The sequence below is a fragment of the Bos javanicus genome, chromosome 13, assembly GCF_032452875.1.
Source record: "Bos javanicus breed banteng chromosome 13, ARS-OSU_banteng_1.0, whole genome shotgun sequence".
Taxonomy (NCBI): Eukaryota; Metazoa; Chordata; class Mammalia; order Artiodactyla; family Bovidae; genus Bos; species Bos javanicus.
In genome coordinates this window covers 24,498,647-24,514,866 of record NC_083880.1, presented here as the reverse complement: position 1 = coordinate 24,514,866, position 16,220 = coordinate 24,498,647, and the positions used below count along the sequence as shown (strand labels likewise).

General features: G+C 39.0%; 1 long non-coding RNA gene across 3 annotated transcripts in view; it reads right to left on the bottom strand.

Annotated features, from left to right (window-relative positions):
- LOC133259052 (uncharacterized) overlaps window positions 1–16,220 on the bottom strand; it is a 129,670-nt gene that overhangs the window by 92,375 nt on the left and 21,075 nt on the right. The gene's annotated exons all lie outside the window — the stretch shown is intronic.

Sequence of the window (16,220 nt, the reverse complement as noted above, 5' to 3'; positions counted from 1 at the left end):
AAACTGAACCAGGAAGAAATAGAAAATCTCAACAGACTGATCACAAGCACAGAAATCAAAACTGTAATCAGAAATCTTCCAGCAAACAAAAGCCCAGGACCAGACGGCTTCACAGCTGAATTCTACCAAAAATTTATAGAAGAGCTAACCTATCCTACTCAAACTCTTCCAGAAAATTGCAGAGGAAGGTAAACTTCCAAACTCCATCTGTGAGGCCACCATCACCCTAATACCAAAACCAGACAAAGATGCCACAGAAAAAGAAAACTACAAGCCAATATCACTGATGAATATAAATGCAAAAATCCTTAACAAAATTCTAGCAAACAGAATACAACAACATATTTAAAAGATCATACATCATGACCAAGTAGGCTTTATCCCAGGGATGCAAGGATTCTTTAATATCCACAAATCAATCAATGTAATACACTACATTAACAAATTGAAAGATAAAAACCATATGATTATATCATTAGATGCAGAGAAAGCCTTTGACAAAATTCAACATCCATTTATGATTGAACCCTCCAGAAAGCAGGAATAGAAGGAACATACCTCAACATAATAAAAGCTATATATGACAAAGCCACAGCAAACATTATCCTCAATGGTGAAAAATTCAAAGCATTTCCCCTAAAGTCAGGAACAAGACAAGGGTGCCCACTCTCACCACTACTATTCAACATAGTTTTCAAAGTTTTGGCCACAGAAATCAGAGCAGGAAAAGAAATAAAAGGAATCCAGATTGGAAAAGAAGAAGTAAAACTCTCACTGTTTGCAGATGACATGATCCTCTACATAGAAAACCCTAAAGACTCCACCAGAAAATTACTAGAGCTAATCAATGAATATAGTAAAGTTGCAGGATATAAAATTAACACACAGAAATCCCTTGCATTCCTATACACTCACAATGAGTAAACAGAAAGAGAAATTAAGGAAACAATTCCATTCACCATTGCCACAAAAAGAATAAAATACTTAGGAATATATCTACCTAAAGAAACAAAAGACCTATATATAGAAAACTTGAAAACACTAATGAAAGAAATCAAATAGATTTGATTTGATCAATCTAATAGATTAATCTAAATCAATCAAATAGATTTTTCCACAAATAGATGGAAAAATATACCCTGTTCATGGATTGGAAGAATCAATATAATGAAAATGAGTAACTACCCAAAGCAATCTATAGATTCAATGCAATCCCTATCAAGCTACCAATGGTATTTTTCACAGAACTAGAACAAATAATTTCACAATTTGTATGGAAATACAAAAAACCTCGAATAGCCAAAATAATCTTGAGAAAGAAGAATGGAACTGGAGGAATCAACCTGCCTGACTTCAGGCTATACTACAAAGCTACAGTTATCAAGACAGTATGGTACTGGCACAAACACAGAAATATAGATCAATGGAACAAAATAGAAAGCCCAGAGATAAATCCACGCACATATGGACACCTTATCTTTGACAAAGGAGGCAAGAATATACAATGGATTAAAGACAATCTCTTTAACAAGTGGTGCTGGGAAAACTGGTCAACCACTTGTAAAAGAATGAAACTAGAACACTTTCTAACACCATACACAAAAATAAACTGAAAATGGATTAAAGATCTAAATGTAAGACCAGAAACTATAAAAATCCTAGAGGAAAACATAGGCAAAACACTCTCCAACATAAATCACAGCAGGATCCTCTATGACCCACCTCCCAGAGTAATGGAAATAAAAGCAAAAATAAACAAATGGGACCTAATTAAACTTAAAAGCTTTTGCACAACAAAGGAAACTATAAGCAAAGTGAAAAGACAGCCTTCAGAATGGGAGAAAATAATAGCAAATGAAGCAACTGACAAAGAATTCATCTCAAAAATATACAAGCAACTCCTGGAGCTCAATTCCAGAAAAATAAATGACCCAATCAAAAATAGGGCCAAAGAACTAAACAGACACTTCTCCAAAGAAGACATACAGATGGCTAACAAACACATGAAAAGATGCTCAACATCACTCATTATCAGAGAAATGCAAATCAAAACCACTATGAGGTACCATTTCACGCCAGTCAGAATGGCTGCGATCCAAAAGTCTACAAGCAATAAATGCTGGAGAGGGTGTGGAGAAAAGGGAACCCTCTTACACTGTTGGTGGGAATGCAAACTAGTACAGCCACTATGTGTGGAGATTCCTTAAAAAACTGGAAATAGAACTGCGATTTGACCCAGCAATCCCACTGCTGGGCATACACACCGAGGAAACCAGAATTGAAAGAGACACATGTACCCCCAACGTTCATTGCAGCACTGTTTATAATAGCCAGGACATGAAAGCAACCTACATCTCCATCGGCAGACAAATCGCTAAGAAAGCTATGGTACGTATACACAATGGAATATTACCCAGCCATTAAAAAAGACTACATTTGAATCAGTTCTAATGAGGTGGATGAAACTGGAGCCTATTTCTGAAGTAAGTCAGAAAGAAAAACACCAATACAGTATACTAACACATATATAGAGAATTTAGAAAGGTGGTAACGATAACCCTATATGCGAGACAGCAAAAGAGACACAGATGTATAAAATAGTCTATTGGACTCTGTGGGAGAAGGCGAGGGTGGGATGATCTGAGAGAATAGCATTGAAACATGAATATTATCATATGTGAAACAGATCGCCAGTCCAGGTTCGATGCATTAGTCAGGGTGCTCAGGGCTTGTGCACTGGGATGACCCAGAGGGATGAGATGGGGAGGGAGGTGGGAGAGGGGTTCAGGATGGGGAACACATGTACACCCATGGCTGATTCATGTCAACGTATGGCAAAAACCACTACAATATTGTAAAGTAGTTAGCCTCCAGCTAAAATAAATAAATTAAATTTTAAAAAAAGAAAAAAAAAAAAAGAAAATGTCTTATAAAAATTTAACTTAAAAAAAAAAAAACTGTAAAAATCCATGGCAGAGAATTCCCTGGAGGTCCAATAGCTAAGACTCCACACTTCCAATGCAAGGGCCAGGTTTAATCCCTGGTTGAGAAACTAAATCCCATATACCACAAGTAAGAGTCTGCATGCTACAACTAAAGATCACTCATTCTGCAACCAAGATCCGCCACAGGCAAATAAATAAATACATAAAAAAAATATCTGTGGCAGTAAACCAAGAATTTATTACTCTTCTTTGTACAAGGCATGCAGAATTGGGAAGAACACAAAAAGTAGCAAAATGATGTTCTGCTTTCAAAGAGCCAGCAATTCAGGGGAGGAAACAAGAGCTCAGAGTTGGTGGTGAAAGACAGATAGGATAAGTTACATAGAAAAGATGTGTTTTCTAAAGTGGATTTTTTTTCCTAATTAAATATTCTTTAATAACAACCATACTTTCTAATGTTTTTCAAATCCTATATGAAGTCAATATAAATTTTCTGGATGGTCATTTATTAATAATAAATGTCAACAATCACTAATAACCAGTCAATAAAACTACCAGAAAAAAAGAGTAACCAACCAAACTGCAACTATAAAGTGTATAAAACACAATATTGTTAATTTTTTAATATTTAAGAAAATGGAGATGCATGGAGGTGAGGTCCCTTCAAAAAAAATCACTGGTAATTTTTCCCTTGGAAGGAATTATGTGCTTTCAGTGAAGTATGTGAAACTGGATATTCTGAACCTATTACCAGGTCACAAAACAAACCTCACTGTGGGCACCTAGCTTCTTCCTAAAGTGAAGAATAGATAGACTTCCTTTGTTCTAAAATAAGAGTTTATTCTCAAAGCAGAAGTGCAGCAGGTCAGCAAAGTAATTCAGTAACTACCACCCCTAGAGGGAGCTATGGTGCCTTTTAAGTCACACAAGTTGACTTCTCCCTTCATCTCAGAGAGCACTGCTGGTCCACTGGTCCCTGGGCACTCCTTCCTTCCAACTCTGAGTCCTCAGAATTTGGAACATCCTACTTTTTATCTTTGCATCGAAGAAACAGAGAAAAATGTACATCACTATTGGTACAAATTGGTACAAATTGGTACTGGTAACTTCCTTATATCCCTCAGGAAATGCGTAAATAAAATCCTCAGGGTAGCAGAGAGAGGGAATGTTAATAGCTTCTAGGGTCTCTAAGATGGAACCTGCAGGAAAGGAGCTCTCTGGCATTTCTTCCCAGCTGTGTGGGGAGCAGGGGACAGGGCCCTGTCTTTTCCTGTTTGTATCCCCATGTGTGGTTCAGATTAATACCTCAAATAATGTATGCTGAGTCAATTTCAATTTTTCCAGAAAGTTTGTAAACCAACCCAGATTAGATATGAATAAGAAAACAATGATATAAAAGAGAAAAACCACAGGACTAGGGTGGAGAATGGGGAAGATTACAATGAAAATGTTATCTCAAGAGAAGGGAGCAGCTGGGCTGGGCTCACTTAGAGCCTGAATAACAACCAGTACTGGAAAAAGAAAAAGTCTACAGCATTCCAGGAGTGACCAAGCTGGAAAAGACCATTAGGTCTTCTTCAGCCAATCCCTTTATTTTACAGATGAGACGAGAGGTCCATGCTGAGAAGTAACTTGCTGATGGGCTCTCAGCAAACCAGAGGCAAAAGATGAGACCATGAATGAGTCCATCCACCAGTTGAGTTCCACCTGTCCCTAGCACCTAGAATAGAACTTGCTTGTCAAGAAGAGACAGTTTTTTGAAAAACCAGGCACTACCTCAGAGTTTCCGTCAAAGCTTCACTAAGTATTTTCAGGGTTGAACTAAGTGGCCTATGGTTCACCATGACTTAGAAGTAAGGAACCGGTGAGCTCCTTCCACTCACATTTTGCTTTGACCATCCGAGTTCAATGTGGGGGACCACAGTCCTAAGCAAAGGACAGCCAAGAAGGGACCCAATTCATCTAATTTCTTCCATTAGGTCTTTTGAGGATTCTTGGCCCCTGAGTTTCCAGGAGACCTAGATTACTTAGAAAATGTTTGCTGGTGTGATGCAAGTTCAAATCTGAAGGTGTCTAAGGAGACATATCACCATGCATGTGTATAAGATACAACAGAATCCTGGAGTGAAGAAGGGATGGCCTTCAGCAGAAGCCAGCAATCCTAGCAAATCCAAAGGCCTGTGGTTTTCTCACACGCTAGCCCAAAAATGTACTTTAGACACCTACAAACACCTAACCTGCACAGAAACTACAACCTGTAAGATGGGCATTTTAAAATAGATGCTAAAAGAAGTAAATGAGTGAGTGAGTATTGCTTCCATTCAGTCCTGCAAGGTCTGAAGTGGCAGTGTCGGGGGAAAGCCTGTATCATTATCAAAGTCTTCTTAGTACTATTCCACGTGGAGGCTGTTCCTTCAGCCTGTATCCTGAAATGAAACACCAAAACTGACCCTCAAAGACTGTATCATATGGTGAGAAATACCCCTTCATTGGAAACCAGTGAGGTTTTCAATCATTTGCTATTGCAGCGTGATTTAGCTTCAGGGGGTTAATATAGACATCCAGCCAGAAAGGATTTATTTTAGGCTTTGCAGGTTATCCAGTTTCTGTCAGGACTACTTAAGTCTACTATTGTCATGCAAAGCACTCATAGACTATAGGTAAGCCAATGAGCATGACAATGTTCCAATAAAACTTTATTTACAAAAACAAATAGCAGCCCAGATTTGACCCTTGGGAATTTAGCTGGTTGATCCCTGATGTAGATCTTCCTGGGGAATGTCACTGAAGTAGTTTAGCTACTAGCTAAAAACCCTACAGGCAATTGCCTAAAATCACTTCTTTGCTAATTTTACCCACCCAGTGTTATTCTGGTACATTTTATATTAAAGATAATGTTCTTAGAGACCACTTATTTAGTGAGGCTTAAAGGGGTGGAAAAAGCAAAGAATAGTTAACATTTCTTGATGGAGAGGTGGAGGAAAAACTAGGTGGCTATCTTTGCTGCACAAAGCCTTCAAAAACAAATGGGAAGACATGGAGGAAAAGACTTGAAAGGAGAGAGAGATGGCTGAATTAGGGATAAAAAGAAGGGAAAAGGAAGAAGCAGGAAGAGAAATAATACAAAGGTGAGAGAAAATTGCGTGAAACTAAAATTCCTTATTTGGCTTCCTTCAGTCCCAAGTCCAGACAGAATGTTTATTCCTCTACTGCCACCTTCAGTTCTTTTAAGATCCTGGCTCTCTTTTTGCAATTTCCATGATGGGGCTAAACCACTGAGAATGTGACTCCTACGGGTGCTTGTTCAGTTTTTTACTTTAATTACATTTTGCTGAAATCCATGTGGATTAAAAAATGGCAAAACTTGAGTAAATGATTTTTGAATGGAGGGATGAGGATAAGATTAAGGATGGAGGATAAATAGGGACCAAGGTTAATGTTGGGATAGGATGAGGGAGACACAGAGCAGAGGAGGCAGTCCAGGGACAAAGGTACTTTGGAGACAGAGCCTAATTCTATAAATTAGAGGAGTGAGTTTGTGTGCATCTGGGCAATTCCACAAAAGTGGTGTGGTACATTGATAGATGATTAGTTATGAGTGGGATCTGGTGTATGAAATGCAAGCAAAATTATGGAATGAAAAGTAGCACTGGGTAGATCTGGGATAGAAAATCGGGACTTGACTGTCCCCCTGTACTTTATCATGCCTGGTCAGGGCATCAGTGGTAATAAGATTACAGACACACAATCGTTTTACAAATTAGCCAAATCTACTCTATCATTCCATTATGTTTATCTGTGTAAGAGTCTGTCTACATTGTAAGCAACTTGAGGCAGAAATAAACCTTTTTCATCACTGTAAAGCCAGCATTCACTACCTCAGCTGTCCAAAAGCTAGCACTCAATGAATTCACATTGAATTAAATTGTTTCCTTTCAATGATAAAATGTAGAATTTTGGAAACTTCTTCTTGGAAATCACCAAGTTACTAGAATGGAGATGGTGAACGCTTTGTCCCTGGAAATTCTCAGAATTTGCCATCTGTTTTTCATGCCTCCATTCTAAAGCTACCATTCTTCATTTCAGCCCATTGTTTGCATTTCTCTAGTCAGCAGCAAAGAGTTCAAATCAAATGCTCACAGTTTTGCTCTAGTCACTGTACTTATCAGTTCAGTTCACTTCAGTCGCTCAGTTGTGTCTGACTCTTTGCGACCCCATGAACCTCAGCACGCCAGGCCTCCCTGTCCATCACCAACTCCCAGAGTCCACCCAAACCCATGTCCATTGAGTCAGTGATGCCATCCAACCATCTCATCCTCTGTTGTCCCCTTCTCCTCCTGCCCTCAATCTTTCCCAGCATCAGGGTCTTTTCAAATGAGTCAGCTCTTTGCATCAGGTGGCCAAAGTACTGGAGTTTCAGCTTCAGCATCAGTCCTACCAACGAACACCCAGGACTGACTGTACTTATAAGGGGCATCTAGTTTCATAGTGACCCCAGGCTGCAACCACTCTCTCTCCCAGTTGATGTGCTGCCTGAGAAGAAAGATTGAACAGGAAATGTCCACTGTTGGGACTTCCCTGGTGGTCCAGTGGCTAAGACTCCGTGTTCTGAATGCAGGGAGCCCAGGTTTGATCCCTGGTTGGGGAACGAGATCCTTTAGCCTGCAAAGACTCAGTGCAACCAAATAAATAAGTTTTTTGGTTTTTTTTTTTAATTAAAAAGGCAATGTTCATTGTCACCCTCACAGGGCATCTCCTGGCAAGTCAGTTAACCCTAGTCCAGCAGTGGGTGATGGAGGATGCACTGTCTAGGAGGCCATTATGACATAAAACAGCTAAGCTATTCAAAAGGAGATTTGTTTTTGCTTCTGAAAATAACTTCACATAATAGTAGTGGTTCAGTTACCAAGATAATCTAAAGAAAACTAGGATAATGAAATGGGGTGCCATATGTCAAGAAAGCCACACCTGCTGTGTTCTTAACCAAAGGATACTTAAGTTTTGCTTTTCTCTTGTACTTGAGGACACTTCAGTTGGCAAACATACACGTAACTCTCTTCTTACTCAAGTTAGAGGTCGCTTCCTTTAGGAATTTCTTCCCGACCCTCTCCCCCATGTTCCCACTGTTGGATCTGTGCCCTTCTCCCATTCACATGACTCTCATCGGATTGTACTGAAAAAGTTTATGAGCCCCCTGCCTCCTCCACCACTCTGTGAACTCCTTTAAGGCAAGAACTATTTCTTATTTGCCATTGTCACTTCAACCCAAGCACCCAGTAGACATTCATTGCTGCTGCTGCTGCTGCTGCTAAGCCGCTTCAGTCGTGTCTGACTCTGTGAGATCCCATAGACGGCAGCCCACCAGGCTCCCCCATCCCTGGGATTCTCCAAGCAAGAACACTGGAGTGGGTTGCCATTTCCTTCTCCAATGCATGAAAGTGAAAAAATAAAGTGAAGTCGCTCAGTCGTGTCCGACTCCTAGCGACCCCATGGACTGCAGCCCACCAGGCCCCTCCGTCCATGGGATTTTCCAGGCAAGAGTACTGGAGTGGGTTGCCATTGTGTTCTTAAATGGATCACTTATTCACTGATGGTTTATGGAGTCAAAGAGATCACAAATTCAGATCATGGTAGCTTCTCAGCCTTGCTAAGCAACTCAATCATGGGAGATGCAAAATAAATCCCATAGACTTTTCCATGACACTTGGCTGTTGTGATCCCCTAAACATCTTAAGGACTAGTGAAAAAAATGTCAGAGATGCCACAACAATGTAATGGATATTTGCCCCTCTGTCTTCACCCAGAGGATGTCCTGTCAAATGAACCTACAAATTTCTGTATCTACAAAACAGAAACAGATTCACAGACATGGAGACTTGGGGTTGCCAAGGGGGAGGTCAGGAGGGAGAGGGATGGATTGGGAGTTTGCGGTTGGTAGATACATTTAGAATTAATGTAAACAACAAGGTCCTAATCTGTAGCTGGGGAACTGTATCCAATACCCTATGATAAATGATAATGGAAAAGAATATTTTTTAGAAAAGAATATTTAAAAGGGTATCCTTTGTGGTTTCTGAGTCACTTCACAATAGTTTTGAGCCATAGGAAGAGACATATAGAAATTTGTGCTTCAGCTTGCTTTAAGGTCCAAGTGACTTTGAAACAGACTTCCTCTTGATCCTTATACCTAGAGGTCCCTCAACCATTTAAGGGCACAGAAACTTTCTATTAACATCTGAATTATTTTTCAGTTCTGATTGCAGTCTCTCAGTCATGTCTGATTCTTTGCGACCCCATGAACTACAGCACACCAGGCTTCCCTGTCCTTTACTATTTCCTGGAGTTTGCTCAAACTCATGTCTCATCACTATCCTATTTTAGTCAGTGATGATATCCCCCTTCTCCTGACCATAATCTTTCCCAGCATTAGGGTCTTTTCTAGTGAGTCAGCTCTTCACATCAGATGGCCAAAGTATTGGTGCTTCAGCTTCAGCATCAGTCCTTCCAATGAATATTCAGGGTTGATTTTCTTTAGGATTGACTGGTTTGATTTCCATGCTGTCCAAGGGACTCTCAAGAGCCTTCTCCAGCATCACAGTTCAAAAGCATCAATTCTTCAGCACTTAACCTTCTTTATGGTCCAACTCTCACATCCATACATGACTACTACCAGAAAAACCATAGCTTTGACTATACGGACCTTTGTTGGCAAAGTGATGTCTCTGCTTTTTAACATGCTGCCTAGGTTGGTCATAGCTTTTCTTCCAAGGAGCAAGTGTCTTTTAATTTCATGGCTGCAGTCACTGTCCCCTAAAAAAATAAAATCTGTCACTGTTTTCACTTTTTCCTATTCTAGTTGCCATGAGATGATGAGACTGGATGCCACGATCTTAGTTTTTTGGATGCTGAATTAATTTTTCTCAAACGAACACTTTGCTTCGAAATCCAGTGTAGTGATCTTTCAGGAAAGGTGTACTGGATGAAGGTCATTACCAACCTGACTCTTGTTTTATCTCTAAGCCAAATTAATAGATGTAAATAGGTATCTGTATGTATTCTCAGGCAAAGTAAACCACCCTTGCAGAACTGGAAAAGTTTATTTTCTAGAAACTTGATAATAGGATACTGTTTCTAAGGGAGCACATATGTATAACTGTAGATATATCAACTGAGTCTCCCTTTGAGTCATAATTACTTGCAAAAAAGAGATGAAATCAAACTTAGAATGTGAGCTGTTTCAGCTCCATTAAGTTGTACATCCAGTTAATAAGAACAATAAGCTGATAGCTTTAAATGGGCATCAGTTTGTGACAACTTTGTCAAAATTCCAGCACCATTCAAATCTCCTTTTTGTTTTAAGGACACCATTTTCACAAGGGAGATCTGCAGAGCATTGATTGTCATTTTTGCAATTCAAACATGGGTTTGTTTATCTTTTGGCTGAGAGAGAAACAGGCCAGTAGCCAGTATCCTGAAATTGGAAGTGCACCCCATGCTGTCCAGCAGATAGTAGACACTTAGTGACAACTTGTTGAAAGAATAAAAACATTTTCAGTCAAGAGGAAGTTATTTTCCTGAAATTAAAATTTAATGCAGGCAACCACACAAGACTAACTTCTAAAGTAAACACATGTATACTATGCTCTGTGATTGGCTCTATTACTGTTTAAATCATTTTCTTTCTCGCCTGAGACTCAGCTGAATAGCCTGTTTTGAGAGTTAAGCAAACAGACTTCCCTTTCTGGCAGTTTGGGAAAAACTAAAAATGCTCCTTCTATAAAACTACAGAGAATAAGGCCAGAAAAATACACAGCAGACAAAAATGACTGAGAAATTTCAACTGAAAGATAATAATAAGCTAGTAATATTAGACAGCTCCTCAGGGTTTTACATGTTTTTGTAACCAGAAGCTTAGGTTCTTAAATCATAAGTAATGGATAGGACCTTGAGCCTTTTTGAGGAAAGAGAGATTGAACTGAGGCTTCTGAATTAAGGGAGATTCCAGAATCTGTAAAAAGTAACAACAACAAAATGCCATCCAAAAAAACAAAGACTGTTTATTTTGGCCTAAACTTCAGGTGGAAAAAATAATTATCTGTCTCAAAAATGTATAATCATGAGCCTATCCCATTGTCTGGAGACGTTTGAGCCTAAAAGCTAAAAACAACAAAAAGTCCTGCCAGCCTGGAAATCTTAGCAGAGGAAGTAAAAACTACTCTGGAGGTTTTACAAGATTCCCACTGGAAAGTTCCACTTAAGATGAACTGACAATCCAAAATTTGGATTGTCAGTTACAAATAGACAAAGAAATCATGTTGAAAATCAAGTTACTCAACACATGGTAGAATAACTTCAAATAATAAAATTGTCAGAGACAAGAAACAAGTATACATATAATAAAGACATATAAACATTATATAAACCCACTCCAGTATTCTTGCCTGGGAAATGCCATGGACAGAGGAGCCTGGTGGGTTACAATCTGTGGAGTCACAAAGAGTCCAACATGAATGAAGTGACTAAGCATACATTACTTAAGTTTAATAAAGACTTGCCAGAAACAGAGAATTAAAGATGTGAAAAATATGAAAAAGAAATTTAAAAATACGGAACACAGAATTAGAAGGTCCAACATAGTTATGAGTTCCAGAAAAAGAGTGCAGAAAAGATAATATTCAAAGATATGTCTTTGAAAGTGAAAAGTGAAAGTGAAGTTGCTCAGTTGGGTCCTACTCTTTGCGACCCTATGGACTGTAGCCCACCAGGTTCCTCCGTCCACGGGATTTTCCAGGCAAGGATACTGGAGTGGGTTGCCATTCCTTCTCCAGGAGATCTTCCCAACTCAGGGACTGAACCCGGGTCTCTTGCATTGTAGGCAGATGCTTTACCGTCTGAGCCACCAAGGAAGCCTATAATGTCTTTAGTTTTCCCAAATATTGATAATAACCTGATCCCTTAATTTCAGGAAGCTAAACAACCCCATACAGGGATTAATAAAAATTCCCAGCATAGTAAATTTCATCCAGTAAGTTATGTTGACTAATCTTTCTGTTATTTCTTGCTTCTGTTTCAAACTGATGGATGTAAGCCTGGTTTTTGAAAACATCTTTTATCTACACATTTAAGATAAAATGCTTCATTGTTAAGTACTGAGAGTATAAAAATATTATCTTCAAAAACCCACGCAAATTCTATTTCTTACCAGAGTGCCAAACACAAAAATCACCTAATGATTATTTGTAATGTTAGTGAATAAGACATAGCCCTGGAGATAAAATATGTCCTCCAGCTTCTAACATCAATGCAATACAACCATTTAAGAAGACCACACTTAGGATGACTTTCTGAGGAAATGCAAATAAAATCAATGATAATAAACAATGCAGAAATAAAAAGTAATCTATGCTGGAATAATTGCTTATTTATATGGAAAAATCTAATAAAATTAGATCTGTATCACACATAATTTACAAAATTCAACTCCAGAGTAAATAAAAGCTAAATGGAAGAAAAAAACTTCTAAACATTGTGGGAAAAATTTGGAAACTAACTTTATGATCCCAGGGTATGTAAAATGTTATTAAATAGAATCTTAAAAACAATAATTAACAAATGATTTGCTAATTAAAGGATAACATTTAAAAATACAAAACCATGGACTGGGAGAAAAGATATTAGTGACCAAATATTATAAAGAGCTCCATTAGATCACTCTCATAATCACTAAGAAGATAAACAACCTTAAAAAATGAGCAAAAGGGGAATTCCCTGGTGACCTAGTGGTTAGGATTCTGGGCTTTCATGAATGCCCAAGGTTCAATTCTTGGTCAGGGAACTGAGATCCTGCAAGGTGAGCCATGTTGCCAAAAAAAGAAAAAGCAAAAAGATAAACTGACATAATTCTCAGAACAGGAAACCAGAATGGGTGATAAACATATAAAAGATGCTCCACTTCAGTAGCAATCAGGGAAATGCTGATTAAAACAATGACAAATTCTGAAGATAAGAGCGAGAATGTGGAGCAACAGAAATGACGTTCAGGCAAACTGTCAATTGGCACAGAGTTGAAAGAACCATTTGGCCAGAGCTGGTCTTGGTAAAGATGTGTGTTCCCTAGGACCCTGCCATTCTACTCCCTCCTGTGTATTCCTGAAGAGATTCTTACATAAGAGATGGAGAAATGTTTTTGTTTTTTTTTTAATGTTTAATATAGAATTCATTGACACTGAGAAGAGTTTGAAACAACTGCTCAAGGGAAAAGAGCTGGAAAAAGTAATTTGGACTATTCGCCTAATAAAATTAAAGGCATGCCTCTGGAAAAGGAAATGGCAATCCACTCCAGTATTATCACCTGGAAAATCCCATAGACAGAGAAGCCAGAGCTACAGTCCATGGGGTTGCAAAGAGCCGGACATGACTTAGTGATTAAACAACAACAACAAAAGATTATTTTCTTTGAAATCCTAATTCTATAATTACAATCACTGTACCGTAACTAAACCTGCTGTCTTGCTTTCTGCTGGCAGGTTGATATACTATTACTGCTCTCATCAGTGGTATTTCTGATGCTATTTTTCTTAAGTGGCATATTGAAACAATTCAAGGTTCCCCGGCGTAATGCTTTTGGGCAAATATTTGGTCAGATCTTTGTTTTGGGCGCTAGGTGACAGGGAATGTAGGCAAGATCTCTTTCAACAACCAATCAGCAATTCCATTGTGTGAGTTGGTTAAAAAATGTTGGCGGTGGGGAGGATGGGGGGGTGGGGGTGGGGAGCGGGACTTCCCTGGTGGTCCAGTGGCTAAGGCCCCTTATTCCCAAAGTAAGGGGCCCCGGTCTGATCCCTGGTCAGGGAACCAGATCCCACATGCCGCATCTAAGAGTTCGCATGGGGAAACTAAGACACGGCACAGCCATATAAATAAATATTTTCTATGAGCCCATCAGAAACCTGGAACAAATAAAATATTATATTTGAAAAAAGAGATGCCCAAAATTTTTAAGGCTATATTTGTATCATAAAAGGATAAAAACGGGGGAGGGTGCAGGAGGATGATAGGGTTTCATGGGGACTTCAGTTGTGTTTGAGCTCTTAAGCCAGGTGATCTGGATGTGGAGTGCGCATTATACCATCATCTCTGCTTATTATGCTTCTCTGGTGCCTCAGTGGTAAAGAATCTACCTGCTAATGCAGGAGACACAGGTTCAATCCCTAGGTCGGGAAGAGCCCCTGAAGAAGGAGATGGTAACCCAGCTTGCTTGGGAAATATCATCAACAGAGAAGCCTGTTGGGCTACAGTCCATGGGGTTGCAGAAGAGTCAGACGTGACTTAGCAACTAAACAACTGCACTTCTTATAGGTCTACAACATATCATAATTTTGAGAAATAATTAAAAATAGGGACTTCCCTGGAAGTCCAGTGGTTAAGACTTTGCCTTCCAATGAAGGAAATGGGAGTTCAATCCCTGGTCAGGGAGCTAAGACCCCACATGCCTTACACCAAAAATCCAAAACATAAAACAGAAGCAATATTGTAACAAATTCAATATAGCCTTTAAAAATGGTCCACATTAAAAAAAAAAAAAAAAAACCTAAAAGAAAGAAAGAACTCAAAATAGATGCAAATTCCTGCACTCTGAGATGAAACTTGTGAAACAATTTCTGTTTCATGCTAAGGAGTGGGCTGATGTGTATTCCTGGGCCTTCTGAAGCTCTAGGAAAAGGACAAGAAGACACCTCTACCATGGCCTGGGTTAGTGGTAAAGGAAGCTTTACCAGCTTTACAACATTTTACATGCTTTACAGAATATTTTAGATGTTAGTATCCCTAGTAAAATTCCCTGACATCATTTGAGCCTAAGAAAAACAGGGAAAGGATATTAACTGCATTGTCATTCAGTCACTAAGTCATGTCCGACTCTTTGAGACCCCATGGACTGCAGCACACCAGGCTTCCCTGTCCTTCACTATGTCCTAGAGTTTGCTCAAACTCACATCCGTTGAGTTGGTGATGCTATCCAACCATTTCATCCTCTGTCACCCCTTCTCTTGCTCTCAATCTTTCCCAGCATCAGGGTCTTTTCCAATGAGTCAGCTCTTCCCATCAGGTGGCCAAAATACTGGTGCTTCAGCTTCATTATCAGTCCTTCCAATGAATATTCAGGGCTGACTTCCTTCAGGATTGACTGGTTTGATCTCCTTGCTGTCGAAGGGACTCAAGAGTCTTCTCCAGCACCACAGTTCAAAGGCCTCACTTCTTCAGTGCTCAACCTTCTTTAGAGTCCAACTGTCATATCTTCGCATGACAACTGGAAAAACCAGAGCTTTGACTATATGGACCTTTGTTGGCAAAGTAATGTCTCTGCTTAATATGCTGCCTAGGTTTGTCATAGCTTTTCTTCCAAGGAGCAAGCATCTTTTAATTTCATGCCTGCAGTTATCATCTGCAGTGATTTTGGAGCCCAAGAAAATAAAATCTGTCTCTGTTTCCATTGTTTCCCCGACTATTTGCCATAAAGTGATGGGACTGGATGCCATGATCTTTGTTTTTTGAATGTTGAGTTTTAAGCCAGCTTTTTCACTCTCCTCTTTGACCCCCATCAAGAGGCTCTTTAGTTCCTCTTCACTTTCTACCATTAGAGTGGTATCATCTGCATATCTGAGGTTGTTGATATTTCTCCTGGCATTATGAAAATTGTTTATTTTATGCACTTTGATAGCATTTAAATCTCTCAGCCCCCAAAACAGAATGATAAAATGGAAATAGAACACTTTAGACCCATTTGTTCAAGTACCTATAAGCTTCTCTCTCAAACAGGCAAACCACATTTTCACTTAAAATATTTATCAAACACACTATGCAATTTATTTATGTATATAGTTATTTCCTCTCTTCATCTCAAAAAGCATTTGAAACAGTTGAACCTTTATTACAAATAAAATGAAGTCAGATACTTGGAGTAATTCAAAGTATAAGTATTAGAATTAGACGATCCCTACACACAAGAAGCTTGCAAAATAATTTATGAAACCTTTGATCCAAATCTTACAAGCACATGTTCTCCATATACAGACTATCATTACATTTAAACAGCCAAGTACTAGCAATACACAGGGAGCAAATCCCATCAGTGTCAGACAAAATATCTACTTTGCCCTAGACTTTTCTAGTCACTGATGAAATTGGGATTAACCTTTTTTGCTGGTCATTTAGCAATCCCTAAAAGACATAAAAAATCCAATTTTGCAATCTCACAGCAATTTCATAGTCCCATAT